Raw genomic sequence first — 17,716 nt, forward strand, 5'->3', positions numbered from 1 at the left:
GTCATCTGGTGTTTTATTTTGGATGCCTACTGGAACTATCCTGTCCTGTTTTTGTAAATGTTTTGATATTGTCTGCTGTTTTTGGGGCATTCAGTAGTTATTTTTCTCATTTATTGATTGTAGATTTGTTTGTTCTGTCCCCTTTTTTAAAAAAAATTTGACTATGTCTGAGCAGGCATGTTCTTTGTTGTTTGCTTATCTGAGCGCACAATACTTTTCGCCTCCTTCTCCAACTCAGATATGTTATGGCAGGGCCAGTCTAGCTGTAGAGGAGTTACTGGGACGAGTTGTTTGTGGCACTTACTACAGTCACCAGAGCGGGTCAGTAATCAGTGCAGGGCAGGTTCCAGTAGTCCATGCCTGTGCCGCTTGGTGGTGTGATGTCAAGCGCACGGTGCAGGTAGGCAGGATGCAGCGGGGAGATTGTTATGTGTGGAGCTAAGATGGATATGGGAGAGAGGAGGGAGGAACAGGAGCCAAAAACATACAAACAAACAAAAGAGAATGCTAGGGGAGCTTGCCGTTGGAGTGGAGAGATGAGAGACTATGAAATGGAGAAAAACAGAAGGGGGAAGAGGAAGAACAGAAAAGAATGAATAAATAAAAATCAGAAAGGTTAAAGAACTGCAACTTTCCCAGGGATCCTGCCAGTGCAGCTATGAGGTCTGGGGAAGTCGCTCTCAGGTGTTGTAGTACAGCCTGGCTAGAAGGTGTAGAAGTATACAACATCATGTATTCAGGGAACAGAAAGAGAAGGAAGATATAGAGAAATGAGAAACTGAGCAATGAAGAAAGAAACAAAGGGAAAAAGAGGGAAAAGAAAACAAAACAAATTAAGAAAAAAAAACAAAAACAAGAAAGGCCCCCCAAAAAACAGAAAAAATAAAAATAAAAATAACAAACAAAGAAATGACCTCAGATAAAAAAAAGCAACAGTAACAGCCCACAAATGGCACTCAGAGAGCCAGCTAGTGTGGGTTAGTGTTTCTGGACAAGAGACTGTGTCCACTGTAAGCAGAGGGGGCTGAGTGTGGGTGAAGAAGGGTAGAGAGTAGGAAAGCGTATATCACAAATTACTGGCGCTCTGTAGCCCCTCAGGAAGAAGCAAAGATGGCGCACGGAGTGATGTACTCTAGCGAAAGGAGGGGGAGGTGGTGAGAGGCAAGGAAGAAATCAAAAGAAGCAGAAAAAAGCAACACCAGCAGCCAAGAAATGGCACTCAGAGAGCCGCACGTTTGGGTGTGTGGAATCCAAGCAGCCAGTGTTTCCTGGTCAAGCGATTGTGGCCCCAGGAAGCAGAGGAGGCCGAGTCGCAGTGAAGAGTGGTGGTGGGTGGGAAAGCGTATGTCGCAAATTACCGGTTGTTTTGTCTCCCACTGGACGCTCCATGAGGCTGCTTTCTCGTACCCCCTGTTTGCTGGTCTCTGATAGGAGTCCAAGATGGCGGATCCACGCTGCGTTAGCTGGTAGGGGACCTCTGCATGAATCTCTCCTCGCTCTCCGTTCTCTGTCAGTTTTCTCACTCCATTTGGTACTTGGCTGAGTTCTTTCTCTCTTTATTTGATGTTTTAGGATTTCAGGATTGTTGTATTCTCTGTTCGGCTTAGTTTTTCGGATCTTTGCTGTGGAGGGACGGCGTGGTGCTTCTGCCTAGAGCATCATTTTGCCGGAACTCACCTCATATGATCATTTTTAAGCTAAACTTTTATATGTGTGATTTCAAAAGTGCTGCACAGAAAACTTTGAATATTTCCACTAGTATGTGAAGGGAAATTGGTCAGAATTAGATTCTTACTAACTAGTAATTTCAAAAACATTTTCTTTAGTATATATGGTTCCCCATTTACTTGTTACTGTGTTGGCAAGAACAGGAGATAGGAGGAGTTATGATATCAGAAATGATCTTCTGGCTAGTTCTGGTTATAGTAAAGAAGTATTTTGAAATTACAAACCCTTACACAAATGCAGGGTTTCACTAAACCGTCACAGAATATTTGAACAAAGTAAGTATTTATTGAATGAATACATAGATTTTGTAAAATAGGTTCTTATGGTCCATCTTTCAAAATGATGTTGATCTTCTAAATCTTATATTTTGTTAAATACATTCTCATTTTCTGTTTAAAACATTATTGTAAAAAAGGAAGAAAGTTTTTGTAAAATGCAGTACATTTTGTCAGATCTTCCTCTCGCATAGTTCAATCCTTTTTGTCTTCAGCAGGAAGCTGAATAAATGATACTGTCCACGTTGCCTACAATGCCCTTTTCTCCAGGCAAAATCCTCATTCTTTGAGGCACAGCTCATGTGTTTCCTACAATGCCAAGTCTTTCTGCTTCTTCAGAGCAGATTTAGTTTCATCTCTTTCTTGCCTCCATTGCCCTTTGTATCATGGTGTATTGCAATTAACCGGTTTGGCTGAGTAACACTGTACTGTACAAATGTAAGCTCTGGAGTCAAAACACCTGAATGCAAATCCCAGCTGCCCTACCTATTACTTGGGTGTGCTACTTAATCGTTCTGGAAGTCAAAGTTTCTTGCTGAGAAAAAGTGCACATACCTACCCCACTGGTTGTAGCAGCACAGATTTAATAATCTAATCTATGTACCTGATGTAGTATGGCATCTGGCACATAGCAAACATTAAATCCTTCCTTTTCCTGTCTCTGTCAGCACCTTATAAATGAATTCCAACAAGATCCATGAAATGCTACTTACATTCTCTGTGTTTAGCATAGTCCCTCACATATGTTTAGTGAGTTTTCATTGAATATAAGAATGAAAGGTACTCTTGGCAGATAACTTGGTAAAGTTTGGGTAGGATATGGAGTTGCTTGTGGTAGTGGTATTTTTCTTAAAGGGATTTGAAATAGTTCACCATTTTATTATTTGGGTAAATGAGGCAGCAAGCGAATCACTTAACAATAGAACCTGATATCTTCGTTCTACTTGTTTTCTGCCCACCAGGCATCTCTCTTTTGAATAGGCCCTTTAAGGAAAGGCTGTTGATGGGAAGGCCATAAGCAGAGTGGCCCTTCTCTTTCTCCTGCAGTAATCACTTTTATAATACCAGTCTACTTTCAATTAGAAGGATTGATGAGGAGCATTTTTTATCTTGAAAATACAAACTAAATCAAGCCTCAAAGTCACCATCAGCATTTTTTTTCTTTTTGTTTGAGACATTCTGCTACTGATGAGGGAGTAGGGCCAGACTGCCCAGCAAGAGCAGAAAGTAACAATACTTATCTCCTTAGAGAAGAAGAAGCAACCTCAAAAGAGAAGCCCCTAAAAGGACATTCACTTATTTTTTATTCATAGGACTTTAGCATTAGATGGAAACTTAAAAACCATGTATCTCAGATTCTTCATTTTACAGATGAAGAATATAAGACCTAGAACCCTGGTGGCGTGGTGGTTAGGAGCTCAGGCTGCTAACCAAAAGGTCAGCAGTTCGAATCCACCAGCCGCTCCTTGGAAACACTATGGAGCAGTTCTACTCTGTCCTGTAGGGTCGCTATGAGTTGGAATAGACTCAATGGCACACAACACCACCACCAGAGATGTTCAAAGCTTGCCCAGAGTTATACAATTGGCTGTTGGAGGGAACCCTGAGACAGAGGTGTCTTGAATCCCAGCCCATTGTTCATCTATTGAAGCTGTATTAATTTTTTTGAAATTTCTGCTATGGATTAAATAAAGGAGCTTCAATAAAACATTATAATGAAGCTGCTTGTGGGTCCGAACCACATACCTTTCAGTTAGCAGCAGAGCCCTTAACATTATGCCACCAAGACTTCGTTATATAATGTATATAATATATATGGTCTTTCACATATATTTATCTTTCAGCAAACTTTTCTTCTTAATTATATATTAATTGAGCTTATATTAGAATTGTATTTATATTTTTTGTGTGCACACACTGGCAGAATAGCGGGAATGAGACTCAAGAATGCTCTCTTCAAAGAAAGCCAGCGTGGAATAGGTAACTGGTTTTGGAAAACCCATAAATATGAAAAAAAATAGACCAATTATATGTTGATAATTGGTTTCATTGGGATAAGAATGAGAGGGAATGCATTTATGCCAATTCTTATCCTTGTTACTTAAATTTTTTTAGAATCTATAGGAAGAGTTACCATTTTAAAAATAACGTTACGTAGCATAAATTTAGGGAAAAAATGACGTGGTACAATTTCCTTTTTTTGGGTGCTAAACCTGTAACCATGGAGCCCTGGTGGCACAGTGGTTAAGAGCTCCACTGCTAACCAAAAGGTCGCAGTTGGAATTCACCAGCTTCTCCCTGGAAACCCTATGAAGCAGTTCTATTCTGTCCTATAGAATCAACTCCACAGCAGTGGTTTTTTTTTTTTTAAACCTGTAACCAGCCCCCTCTGTCCTCAACCAGAAATCAGTGCCAGATGACCTAATAAGCAAGGAACACATGTATTTACTTGTGTGTTCTTACTAATCTGTAGTGAACAATTTCACCTGTTTTTCACCACGTCAAAGATGTGATGAAACCCACGTGAAATTGTTCACACAGATTAGTAAGTAGACACACATAAGCACTGCGTACCTTGCCTAATGAAAACCGTTGTGTACCGTGTTTACTAGTTTAATCCGCCCCTGCCCGCCGTACTAAAGTTTCAGGAGACATATTTTGGCCGCCTCTCTTGTGACGGCTGGTTATGCTCTAAGGATGTACTAAATCAACTCTCTTGATAGTAGTCTCTCCAGGAGCTTGTTAGACATGCAGAATCCCAGGACCCAGCCCAGCCCTACAGAACCAGAAGCTGCATCTTTACAGGATCCCAGGTCATTTGTAAGCATCTTAACATTTGGTAAGCAGTGCTCTGAGAAATAGTGCATCTCTTCGTAACTCTTTACAATGTTCCCAGCCTCCATCTCTTCCTTATAAAAGAGACTATATTTTTACTGAGCCAATCCTAAGGTTTTGAGGAGACACAAAATGTTGGCAATAAAGGAATTCCCTCAGGAAAACAAACCAAATGGTATTTTCTGATTTCCTCCCTGTGCTCCACCCTTACGTTTGGTTCCTCCTCTAGCCAAGTGAACACCAGACCCTTACCTGTGAGTTACAAGTGCGTAAGAATGTGGTGTTGAACTTCTTTCCCCGTCAGGCCTCTTCCTACTTTTCATTAGGTGCACAAAAAAGGTGGTTGTCATATACTCTGCTTCCTCTTTAAACGTTAAAAATAGTAATTGCTACTTTTAGCTTCAGTTGATTTGGTAATTTCTTACATCACCATTAATATCATCTGGAGGTTGTCCACTTTGTGGGGGAAGCATTATAAAAGGAAAGCTTTAAAGGGAGGCTGAATAAGGAGATTGCTAGCATGGACTGTTGTAAGGTGCCTTTGAATCTATTCTGATTGACAGTGACCCTGAGTAGAAATGCCCCCATAGGGCTTCTAAGGCTGTAATCACCAGGAGCAGATCACCAGGCTGCTGAGTTTGAAGCTCAGACCGTTTAGTTAGCAGCCTAGAGTGCTTAACCATTACACCACCAGGGCTGTTTAGCATGGAGTAAGGGAGAGGAAAAGATCTTATGATCATATGAACAAATATGAGTTATGAGCAAATATTTCTGTTTTTTTTAAATGCTCACGCATCCTTTAGTCTCTAAAGTGGGCGGTCTTCATTCCATTATGCTATAACAGAAGCATCCTTTAGTGTATTTTAAGTCTCAGGTAGAAAATGTCTACCTTTCACTGTAGTCGTATAATAATATTTTCTGTTGCCATAAAATCTATAGACTGTAATCTCTAAGTATTAACAAGTTGGTTGAAAGTTGTGATGGTTATCATAAAAGGCACTAGATCACCTAAAAGTCTTAACTAACTTTAGAATATGAAACATTAAAAGAAACTATATATATATATATATATACACACACACACACACACATACATATATATGTGTGTATGTATATAGGAAACCCTGGTGGTGTAGTGGTTAAGAGCTATGCTGCTGACCAAAAGGTCAGCAGTTCAACTCCACCAGCTGCTCCTTGGAAACTCTGTGGGGCAGTTCTACACTGTCCTATAGGGTTGCTACGAGTCAGAATCAACTGGATGGCAACAGGTTATACATGTATATGTGTGTATATATATATATAGCCATTCTAAACCAAAAAAAAAACCAAATCCACTGCCTTCCAGTCAATTCCAACTCATAACGACCATACAGGGTAGAGCAGCACTACCCCATAGGGTTTCTGAGGCTGTAAATCTTTATGGAAGTAGACTGCCACATCTTCCTCCCACAGAGCAGCTAGCTGGTGGCTTCCAATCTCTGACCTTTTGGTTAGCAGCCATTCTAGTGCTGCTATAATGAAACTCTTGTCATTTATTATCCTTCCATGGGAGCTTTATAGGTGAGGACTGATCAGTTCCTTCTTAGACTTGCTGGCTGTGTGACCCTGAGCAAATTATCTAAATGATCGGTTTCAAGGTATTCCTTATGTTGACAATACAGTTGTAACAAGCTGCCTGTTGGTCCTCTACTTTGTGAGGTCAAGTATTATGTACATATATTTCAGGGATTATTGAATATACTTACATAATTTTAAAGATATTGGAAGCAAGTATAAAATAAATATCATAATTAAAAGTTACAGTTTAATAAACGCTCCTTTCCCAAAATCCAATCTGCTTCCCTAACTCTTAGAACTCTCTGCTTGTGACACTGGCATTACACATTTTAGCACTTGAGAGAGTTTATTCATAGTGAGACTGTTTCTTGTTTTTTGTAGCAATGTAGGCTGAGAAGGTGCTGACGATTTAATTAAGAGCATTACTTAGCAAATAGAATTAAAAAACAAATTGCTCTAATTCAATCAATTCTACGCCATTCCTCCTTGTTAGAGTGTCTCTTTGGAAAAATTGTAACCAGCAAAAGCCTTTTCACATCTTTAAAACAAATGATAAGGTTTTATAATTCCTTCTTTCTTAGTCATATGGTATGCAATTAGTAGCATTCCCTTTTAGCTTCCTTTAAGGGATTATTCAGATACATGGATATAGATCAGGAGCAGTTATCTGTAGGAGCAATTATGGCATGCTCAACTTTTATTTTCACTAGGCCTGGGTATCTCCAAAGTAACAGGAGAGGGCATACTTCATTTCTAGTTATTTAGAACCATTTTAGTGCCTTCCTCACACTAAATTGTTAGCATCTTGGTAGCAGAAATATATTCATGAAAATAGCTACAGACTCCTCTGGTAAATGTTGCATATAAAATATCAATGCCTTTTTAAAATTTGTTTATTTATTTAAAATCCAAACTTTAATTTTAAAAGACCGAACCCAAAGTAGAGACTTCATGAGTATTTTAGGTCAATAGTTGATGAATAATCAAGTCCTCCCAAGAAATAGCTACAGAAAAGAAAACCTGAATTAGCTCCAAAGACGTTATGTTGCTATTAGCATGCCTTAAAACTCCAGTCTGCATCATAGTGGCCTGAAATAATTGATTAATTCTCATGATTTGATGATACTGTCTTTGTGGCTGCTGATACATGTTTTTTTAAACACCATCAGGCAAACTTATTGGTTAGCATCTATTTTTACCTAAATCAGCTTCCCAGGTATCGTGTAACAGCAGAAAAATGTTCAAGAATTGATTCATGTGACATTTTAAGGTAATTCTCTTGTTGTAATCTTTAGATAGAAGAGATCCCAAAACATTCAAGTACTGAATTTCCACCAGGACAATGTAAATACTCTAAATTAGCATTGAAAAGTGTTAATGTAATATATTGAATACTGCTAAGGAACCAAGGAACACCAGGGCTACAGAAGGTGAGACAGGGATCTTCCCCAAAACTGATAGCCTTTTCCTATAGCCAGTGCCCTGAATTTGGACTTCCAACATTCTAAACTGTGAGAAAATAAATTTCTGTTCTTTAAAGCCACCCACTTGTGGTATTTCTGTTACAGCAGCACTAGGAAACTAGGACAGACCACTTATTTTAAGAATCAAATAATCCTGTTGGTTTTCCTAAGACTGTTCTTTGTCATATGCTGTCAACTTAGATGCCATGGAGTCGACTCTGATTCATGGCGACCTTATGTATAAGAGAACAAAACATTTCCCAGTCCTGCACCATTTTCATGATCCTTGGTATGTTTGAGTTCATTGTGACAACTATTGTGCAGTGTCTTCCAACCTAGGGGGCTACATTGGATAATATTCTATTGTGGGTCCGTAAGATTTTCATTGGTTAATTTTCAGAATTAGATCACCAGACCTTTCTTCCTAGTCTGTCTTAGTCTGAAAGCTTCACTGAAACCTGTGCATGGGTACTCTGCTGGTATTTGAAATACCAGTAGTATAGCTTCTGGCATCATAGCAACATGCAAGCCACCACAGTATGTTATTACTATGTGGTGATTAGGAGTAAGGGTTTACTTTCCCAAGATACTCTCCACAGGCTAGCTTCCCAGAGAGAAAGGTTAATTTTCCTGCAGAGCAGTTTGAGCACTGAAACATACTCCAGGGAAAGTGGTCAAATGCTTAAGGGAATCAAACCAGGTAGAATACTGAGGTGGCAGATCAGTGCTGGAAGCCAGTGGTTGGCCGTGTCTTAGACCTGCAAATTTGAGTTTTAAAACACAGCCCCAGATCACAGCAGACGGGGTTGGTGCTTCTCCCACCTTGAATGCTGAAGTGACAGTGGGAGTCTTGGGGAAGAAGTTCTAGCAAGCCATAGAAATAAAATCACACAATTTAGACTTCAGCCTTTGATCATGCCAAGGGAGGAGCTGAAACTTCTCAAATATGCATATTAAAAGCTTCATATCCCAGAGGTTGAGGTCCCTCTTTTAAAGTCTGGTTTTTAGCTCTGCTAGATTTTGGTGCCAGAAACTGTGCTAGGAATATAATAGTGAGTAAGTGATTTGCTTGCCAGTCACAGCTTATAGTTTAATAGATAGCTGTGTGTGGTTTGTGGGTATATATGTATGTTTTAATGAAACACTCCCCTCCATTCAAGCTAGTTTTTGTTTTGTTGTTTGTTTCAGGTAGGTGGTATGGTAGAAAGAAAGAACTCTTGCCTAGTTGTCAGAAAACCCAGAATTAGGATATAAATCTACAGGACATTAATATAAACTCCCTGGTCCTGAGTTTCTTCCTCTATTAATTACAAGTTAGCAAGATGATTAATAAAACCTGCCCTCCCTTTAAGAGCTGATCATTCTACTCAGACTCCTTGGATGTGAAGGCTTAAGACTGAGCTGACTGGCCCAGAGTTCATTTGGCTGAAGGGCCTGGCTAGGGAAGCAGCCCCTTCTTTGACCACTGTTCCCCTGAATGTTGTTGGTTAATCTTGAAGTTCAGTGAAGAATCAGGAAGGCAATCAGAACAAGAAAGCATGATGTTTTTCAGAGGAGGGCCAGTTTTGTCACTGCCTGAGTGCAAGCCTTTTTCTCTCCTTGAAGAGGAGAAAAGTGTGATTCAGAGTGGAGCTCAGACCTAAAGACTTAGCTCCATAAAGTGACAGGAAATACAGTAAAATGACACTGGAGCAAATTGAGCACCTCTGTGAACACTTTCATTTTCTCCTCACCTCCTAAACACTACAAAGAGACAACTGGGACACTTCTATTTTATCCCCAAAGAACAGCTGGAAGTCCTTTATAATCAATGTATTTTGCCAAAAATAATAATTTTTATTGAGAAAAAGACCTTTACAAACTGGTGATTATATTTTGTAGACCAAATTTTGCCTTCTTCTCAGATATTCATTCACTAAATTCAATATGTATGCTTAAAAATTTAAATTGGGAAGTAATGTTTTATTTTGTTTAAGATTATGGCCCTTAAAAATTGTGAAACTAGATTTGAAAATTTGAATCTTCAATTCTGTATTAATTAGCCAGAATAATTTTAAGCAGATCATCTCTTAAATTTTATTTTTTCATTTGTAAAAGCTAGAAAATATTTTTTTACATAGAGTGTTTTGGGTATCAAATCAGAAATTGTATACAAAATACTTAACACAAGGTCTGGCATGTAGTAATTTATCAATTAATTGAAATTATGTAATTCAATATTTTATTAACTATTATATATGTATACCACAGCTCTATACACTGGGGGAAAGAGATAACATAAATTAATAATACACGATACTTTCTCTCTGAAATGCAAGCTTGTTTATTTTTCATTTTTCTACCGATTTGGAAGCACAACCTAGAATGATGGAAGTATCTTGAGGCACCCAAGAACTGGTGGCTCCACCTAGCCACCCATGACAGGGATCCAAGAATAAGTGGTGCCTCTCAGTCCTTATAGCCAACAGCATTGGGTGCCCAAAGTCTGGCTGCAAAACCCACTCACCTACACGCTCTAGGGAACAGGGACATGCCTTCCACCAAGGCCTCAAGGGCAACTGTCAGCCGTCTATCTTGTTCAGCATATAACCCCCTACTGCAGCCACATACCTATGCCTGCTCCAATCACCCCTACATATCCCTGCTCATCTAGGACTGTAGGTGAGAGCCAGCACTGCACGCTCAGTGACCAACCACCTGGACACCTGAGTTGACTCCACAAAAGAAAAGTAAATGGACTCCTGGGCTCACATATGTAGTAACAGCTCTCACCATCTGGTGATGGGATGTGAGAGCTTCAAAGATGCCAATAATCAAAGTAGCTCACACAATCAGCCTATTTGGGCATATCAAAACAAAACACAACAAGAAGCTAGGACACAGTAACCAAACATAAAATAAATATAAAAAATTCTTGATAGCTTGGAGACAGTAGTCAATATCAAATCACATAAAGAGGCATACCATGAGGGCTTCAGCAAGCAACCAAAGGAAAGAACCAGGAAATCTCCCAGAAGAAAGGAAGGTCTTGGAATTACTGGAGGTAGAATTCAAAAGATTAATATACAGAGCTCTTCAAGATATCAGGAAGGAGATCAGTCAAAATGCAGACCAAGCCAAGGAACACACAAAGAAACAGGAATTTAGGAAGGTTATACACAAGCAAAATGATAAATCTCACAGACTGCAAGAATCCATAGAGAAACAGCAAATAGAAATCCAAACGATTAACAATAAAATTTCAGAATTATACAACTCAATAAAAAGTCATAGGAGCAGAATTGAGGCAATGGAAGTCAGAATTAGTGAGATTGAAAATAAAGCACTTGATATCAATTTATTTGAGGAAAAATCAGAGAAAAGAATTTTAAAAAAATGAAGAAACCCTAACAATTATCTGGCATCTATCAAAAGGAATAACCTACGAGTGATTGGAGTACCAGAACAGGGGTGCATGAGAGAATATACAGAGAGGATTGTTGACGATTTGTTGGCAGAAAAATTCCCTGATATTGTGAAAGATGAGAAGTTATCAATCCAAGAAGCTCATTGAACCCTACACAGGGTAGATCCCAAAAGAAAGTCACCAAGACATATTGTAATCAAACTTGCCAAAACCAAAGATAAAGAGAGAAATTTAAGAGCAGCTAGGGATAAATGAAAAGTCATCTCAAAGGAAAGTCAGTAAGACTAAACTCTGACTACTCAGCAGAAACTATGCAGGCTAGAAGGCAATGGGATGACATATATAAAGCCTTGAAGGAAAACAACTGCCAGCCAAGAATTATATATCCAGCAAAACTGTCTCTCAAATATGAAGGTGAAATTAGGGTATTTCCAGATAAACAGAAGGTAAGGGAATTTGTAAAACCCAAGCCAAAATTATAAGAAATACTAAAGGGAGTCCTCCAATTAGAGAATCAATAATATCAGATAACGACCTAAGACTAGAACACAGGCTAGAACAACCAGATATCAACCCAGATAGAGAAGTCACAAAAATAAGTCAAAGCTAAAACATTGAAAATAGGGAAACAGAGGCGTCAATATGTAAAAGATGACTACATTAAAACAAAAAAGAGAGACTAAATAGTGTAGTCATAGAACTTTCATGTGGAGAGGAAGTTAAGGCGATATCAAGAAATTAAAGATCGGTTTAAACTTAGAAAAACAGAGGTAAATTTATGCCTAATACATGGCATAAACAGAATATGAACCATAAGTAATAATGCACAAACACCAGAAGAGAAACTAAATAACTGGGAGCTCCTAAAAATCAAACACTTACGCTTATCAAAAGACTTCATCGAAACAATCAAAAGACAACCTACAGACTGGGAAAAAAAATTTGTCTGTGACAAATCCCATCAGCATCTAATCTCTAAAATCTACAAGATACTGCAAAACCTCAACAAGAAAAAGACAACCCAATTAAAAAATGGGAAAAGGATATGAATAGGCACTTGCCAAAGAAGATATTCAGGTGGCTAACAGACACATGAGGAAATGCTCACAATCATTAGCCATTAGAGAATTGTGAATCAAAACTACAATGAGATACCATCTCACCCCAACAAGGCTAGCATTAATCCAGAAAACACAGTAAATGTTGGAGAGGTTGTGGAGAGACTGGAACACTTATACACTGATGGTGGGAATGTAAGATGGTACAACCACTTTGGAAGTCGATTTGGTGCTTCCTTAAAAAGCTAGAAATAGAAGTACTGTATGATCCAGCAATCCCACTCCTTGGAATATATCCTAGAGAATTAAGAGCTGTCACATGAATAGACATATGAGCACCCATGCTCATTGCAGCACTGTTCACCATAACAAAAAGATGGAAACAACATAGGTGCCCATCAATGGACGAATGGATAAACAAATTATGGTATATTTATATAATGGAATAGTGTGGTGAAAAATAACAATGATGAATCAGTGAAACATCTTATAGCATGGAAAAATCTGGAAGGTATTATGCTGAGTGAGTTTAGTCAGTCACAAATGACAAATATTGTATAAGACCACTATTATAAGAACTGAAGAAAAGGTTTAAACACAGAAGAAAACATTCTTTGATGGTTACGAGGATGGGGAGGGAGGGAGAGGGTTATTCACCAAGTAGATAGTAGACAAGAATTATCTTAGGTGAAGGGAAGGACAGCACATAACATAGGGGAAGTCAGTACAACTGGACTAAACCAAAGCTAAGAAGTTTTCTGAATACAACCAAACACTTCGATGGACAGAGTAACAGGGGTGGGGGTCTGGGGACAATGGTTTCAGGGGACATCTAGGTCAATTGGCATAACAAAGTTTATTAAGAGAATGTTCTGCATCCCACTTTGGTGAGTGGCGTCTGGGGTATTAAAAGCTAGTGAGCAGTCATCTAAGATGCATCAATTTGTCCCAACCCACCTGGAGCAAAGGAGAATGAAGAACACCATAGACACAAGGAAAGTATTAGCTCAAGAGATAGAAAGGGCCACATAGACCAGAGACTTCATCAGCCTGAGACCAGAAGAACTAGATGGTGCCCAGCTACCAAAATGACCACCCAGTCAGGGAATACAACAGAGAGTCCCTGACAGAGCAGGAGAAAAGTGGAGTGCAGAACTCAAATTCTAGTAAAAAGATCAGACTTAATCATTTCACTAAGACTGGAGGGACCCTGGAAGACATGGTACCTGGACTCTGTTAGCCCAAAACTAAAACCATTCCCAAGGCCAGCTCTTCAGACAAAATTAGACTGGACTATGCGACATAAAATAATACTCGTGAAGAGTGTGCTTCTTAGCTCAAGTAGATACATGAGACTAAATGAGCAGCCTCTGTCCAGAGGCGAGATGAGAAAGTGGAGAGAGTCAGGAGCTGGTTGAATGGACATGGGAAATCCGGGGTGGAAAGGAAGAGTGCTGTCACAGTATAGGGAGAGCAACTAGGTTCACATAACAATGTATGTATAAATTTTTGTATGAGGGACTAACTTGAATTGTAAACTTTCACTTAAAGCACAACAATAAAAAAAAAAATTGTATGAGAAATTAACTTGAGCTGTAAACTTTCACCTAAAGCACATTTTTGAAAAAAGGGACACCTGAACATTGGGACAATTATGTATGCAAAATCAGGTATGTGCCCTCCTGCTAACAACAGCCTCCATCTACTGGTGGAGTTGAGGCTACTAATAGATTGTCTGAGGCCATTGAAGATTGAGAGTTACTAGAAGGAGGGACTCTTCTTTTTCTGGCTGGCATGAATTAGAAACTAGTTCAACCAAAGCAGCTTTGTCCTGTCCTATGACTGCTGGTTAAGATGCCTGTGCTTTATCATCTTATTTCTTTCATGATTTTTATTCTCAGATTTTGTGTGCTAGGTGCTATTGCATCAATTCAATAAATATCAAGTGCCTATTATGTGTCAGGCACAGAGATTGTGTTGTTTACTTTTTTCTTTGCTCTTGCTGGTACTATAGAATTATTTTATTTTTTAGAACTGTATGGGAAATAGAAGACTATAAAGTTTCCCTTCATCCAACATTTCTTCACATTTTAATTATGCACTTTATATAGAGCCCTGGTTGTGCAGTGGTTAAGAGCTCGGCTGCTAACCAAAAGGTAGGCAGTTTGAATATACCAACTGCTTCTTGGAAATGCTATGGGGCAGTTCTGCTCTGTCCTATAGGGTCACTATGAGTTGGAATTGACTCAGTGGCAACTGGTTTTGGTTATATAGCAAAAATGTAGGCATAGTTCAAGAAAGCCTTGAAAAGAGCACGTTTTATTCCTTCAAAAAGCTACTCTGGATTTAATTGTATCCTAAATACTTGCAACATACAATTGTAGGAGCCCAAAAGTTACAGAAAACCTAATATTTAACCTTAGTAAGTCAAGAATTCTTAACATGAATTAAGATCCAGAATCTTTAAATAGTTTGCCCAAGGTCAATTGATTACAATAAATTTCCTTTTCGTAATATTACTTACTGGCTGAAGTGGCTTAGTAAATCAAACCCTTGAAATTCATTCTACATTTCATATTGCTCCATTTAGGGAATAGTATTTATTATGTAAGGATCCCTGGTAGTGCAGTGGTTAAAGTGCTCGGCTGCTAACCAAAAGGTCGACAATTCAAACCCACCAGCAGCTCTGCAGGAGAAAGATGTGGCAGTCTGCTTCTGTAACGATTTACAGCTTTGGAAACCCTACGGAGCAGTTCTACTCTGTCCTATAGGGTCGCTATGAGTCGAAATCAACTCGAGGGCAATGGGTTTGGTTTTTTGGTTTATTTATTATACAGAAGCCCTGATGGTGCAAACGGTTAAGCACCCTGCTGCTAACCAAAAGTTTGGTGGATCAAACCCACCCAGCAGCTCCACGGGAGAAGGACCTGGCAATCTGCTTTCATAAAGTTTAAAGCCAAGAAAACTATACCAGGCAGTTCTACTCTGGGGCCACTGTGAGTAGGAATGGACTTGGTCATTCCTGACAACAACAATTTATTATATAGACATTCCTTCTGGGCTCCTTCCTGAAACCCTTCCTTGGTTATCTTTCTAAATTGTGGGGGAAAAGATGTTGTTATTGTGTTTCATTAATAAACTTGGAGTCATCTAAAATGGTCAATTTCTATTATTGAATCAAACCCAGTCAGAAAAGACTTACCAGTACTTGCTGGTTATATTGATACAGGAAGATTGTAAATTACTATTTGACTAGGGAATGGTCTATATGTCATAGGGTGTTATTTCCTGAGTAATAGAAATAAATGTTCCTTGAAGCTAATTTGAATCCTCCCTCACCCCTGCTATCACTCCAGAGACAATCGGGAATGGCTCTTGGTAAAATAAAATGGCTTTGGAGCCTAAGAATAACTAGAGAACTGAATGGTTGCTGAAGACTAATGATTTATATACACAGTAAAATTACTTGCCTGGGGCTATTAAGATAGACAAAGAAGGTGGAACATGGCTGTTATCATTACTTTATTATTGTACATTTATATTTTTGACGTGAGCATAAGAGTGCATAAAACCAAACCAGTTGAATGAAGTATTGACCCTTTCTACCACTCAGGGTAAAAGCAATTAGGTTTTCTTTTTTTTTCCCCCCAACTGAATGCTTATCTGTATTACAGAAGCTCTGAACATAGGATACAACTTTTTCATCTTAATCTCCCTAACAGAGCAGGAGATAATATGGTAAATCATGCCATCAACATGTTTAGCATCATCTGTAATCTAGTTATTTGGGATTTTGTAGACAGAATATACAATTGGTTGTTTACGTTTGCTCAAAAGCCTTTAGCCTTTTTAAAAACCATCTATTTATATCTTAGTGACTGTAGGATGTGAACTGATAGTTGACAATGTAGGCAAGTGGCTACGTATCTTACGAATGTGCAGAGGAAATAGAAATGCTCGAGATTAAATATGTATAGTCTTGGGAAAAAATGAAACCGAAATGCTCCTTAGAAGCGAGTATGGCAACACTTTGTCTTGCTTACTTTGGACATGTCATCAGGAAACACCAACCCTAGAAAAGGACATCATGTTTGGAAAAGTAGAGGGTCACCAAAAAACAAGAAAAACTCTCAGTGAGATGGATTGGCTTAATAGCCACAAAATGGGCTCTAACGTATTATTAAAGACCATGAAGATGGTACAGGAGCAGTCAATGTTTTATTCTTTCGTATACAAGGTCACCATGAGTCAGAGTTGACTGGACAGCAGCTAGCAACAACTAGCTGTGTATATTCACCACTGCCAGTTGGTTGTACTTCAGTGGCTTGCATTCTAGGACAATAAAACAACAACAACAACAAAAAAAACCCTGCTGCCGTTGAGTTAATTCCAACTCATAGTGACCCCATAGGACAGAGTAGAACTGCCTCAAAGGATTTCCAAGAAGCAGCTGGTGGATTTGAACTGCTGACGTTTTGCTTAGCAGCCATAGTTCTTGTAGGACTAAAGTCAAGACTTTTTTACTTTGTTCTCCTTTTTAGTAAGGCTGGAGATTGCAAACACCTCCTTCCCTACCCTTACTGGCATATAAGATGAGGATAACAGCTCTTACCTGCAAATCTACACATTTTCAACCACCGCAAGGAAACGGGTGGATTATCCAATAGGCAATGTAAACATGGTGCTTACCTTGCTTACCAGATCATCTCTAGTGAACAATTCACTTTTTTTTTTTCACCACATTAAAGATTCTGCTTTTAGGTATAGCTGACATCTGTCTCTCTTCAACCCCACAGCACTTTCTTACAGAATCAAAGCCTCTTTTCAAATTTACAACCCATGTGAAATTGTTCACTACAGAGTAGTAAGTAAGCACAAGTAAGCCCATGATTACCTTGCTTACTGGGTCATTCCCCCTGTCAGGGGTTGTAAATTTGAAAAGAGGCTTTGATTCTGCTTACTTTGCCTATTGGATAACCCACCCTTGACAAGAAAGGAAGGTACATATACCAATCTGTTGTTGTTAGTTGCCATTGAGTTGGTTCCCCCTCATAGCGGCCCCATGTACAATAGAACGAAACACTGCCTAGTCCTGCGCCATGCTCACAATCATACACCCGTATCTACTTATAAATAGTAAGTCAATTATTGGTGGTTCTCAAAGACATACAATAAGTGTTCAGATGGAAAAAAATTTGGCAAGAATGTTGTTAAACTAAAGTAATGGGAGGCTAGTAAACTGGATACCCAGGAGACTTGGCTTGGTCCCAAGCTTTCTCTGTGACTCTGACTCTGCCACAGGTCTTCCAAATGAAGCTGGAAAAGTTGATAAGTAATTTATCTCTTATCCATCTTATATCGTTATTTGGAGGAAAAATACATAGTTTACTAATG

The sequence above is a fragment of the Trichechus manatus genome, unplaced genomic scaffold (genome assembly GCF_000243295.1).
Source record: "Trichechus manatus latirostris isolate Lorelei unplaced genomic scaffold, TriManLat1.0 scaffold00204, whole genome shotgun sequence".
Classification (NCBI taxonomy): Eukaryota; Metazoa; Chordata; class Mammalia; order Sirenia; family Trichechidae; genus Trichechus; species Trichechus manatus.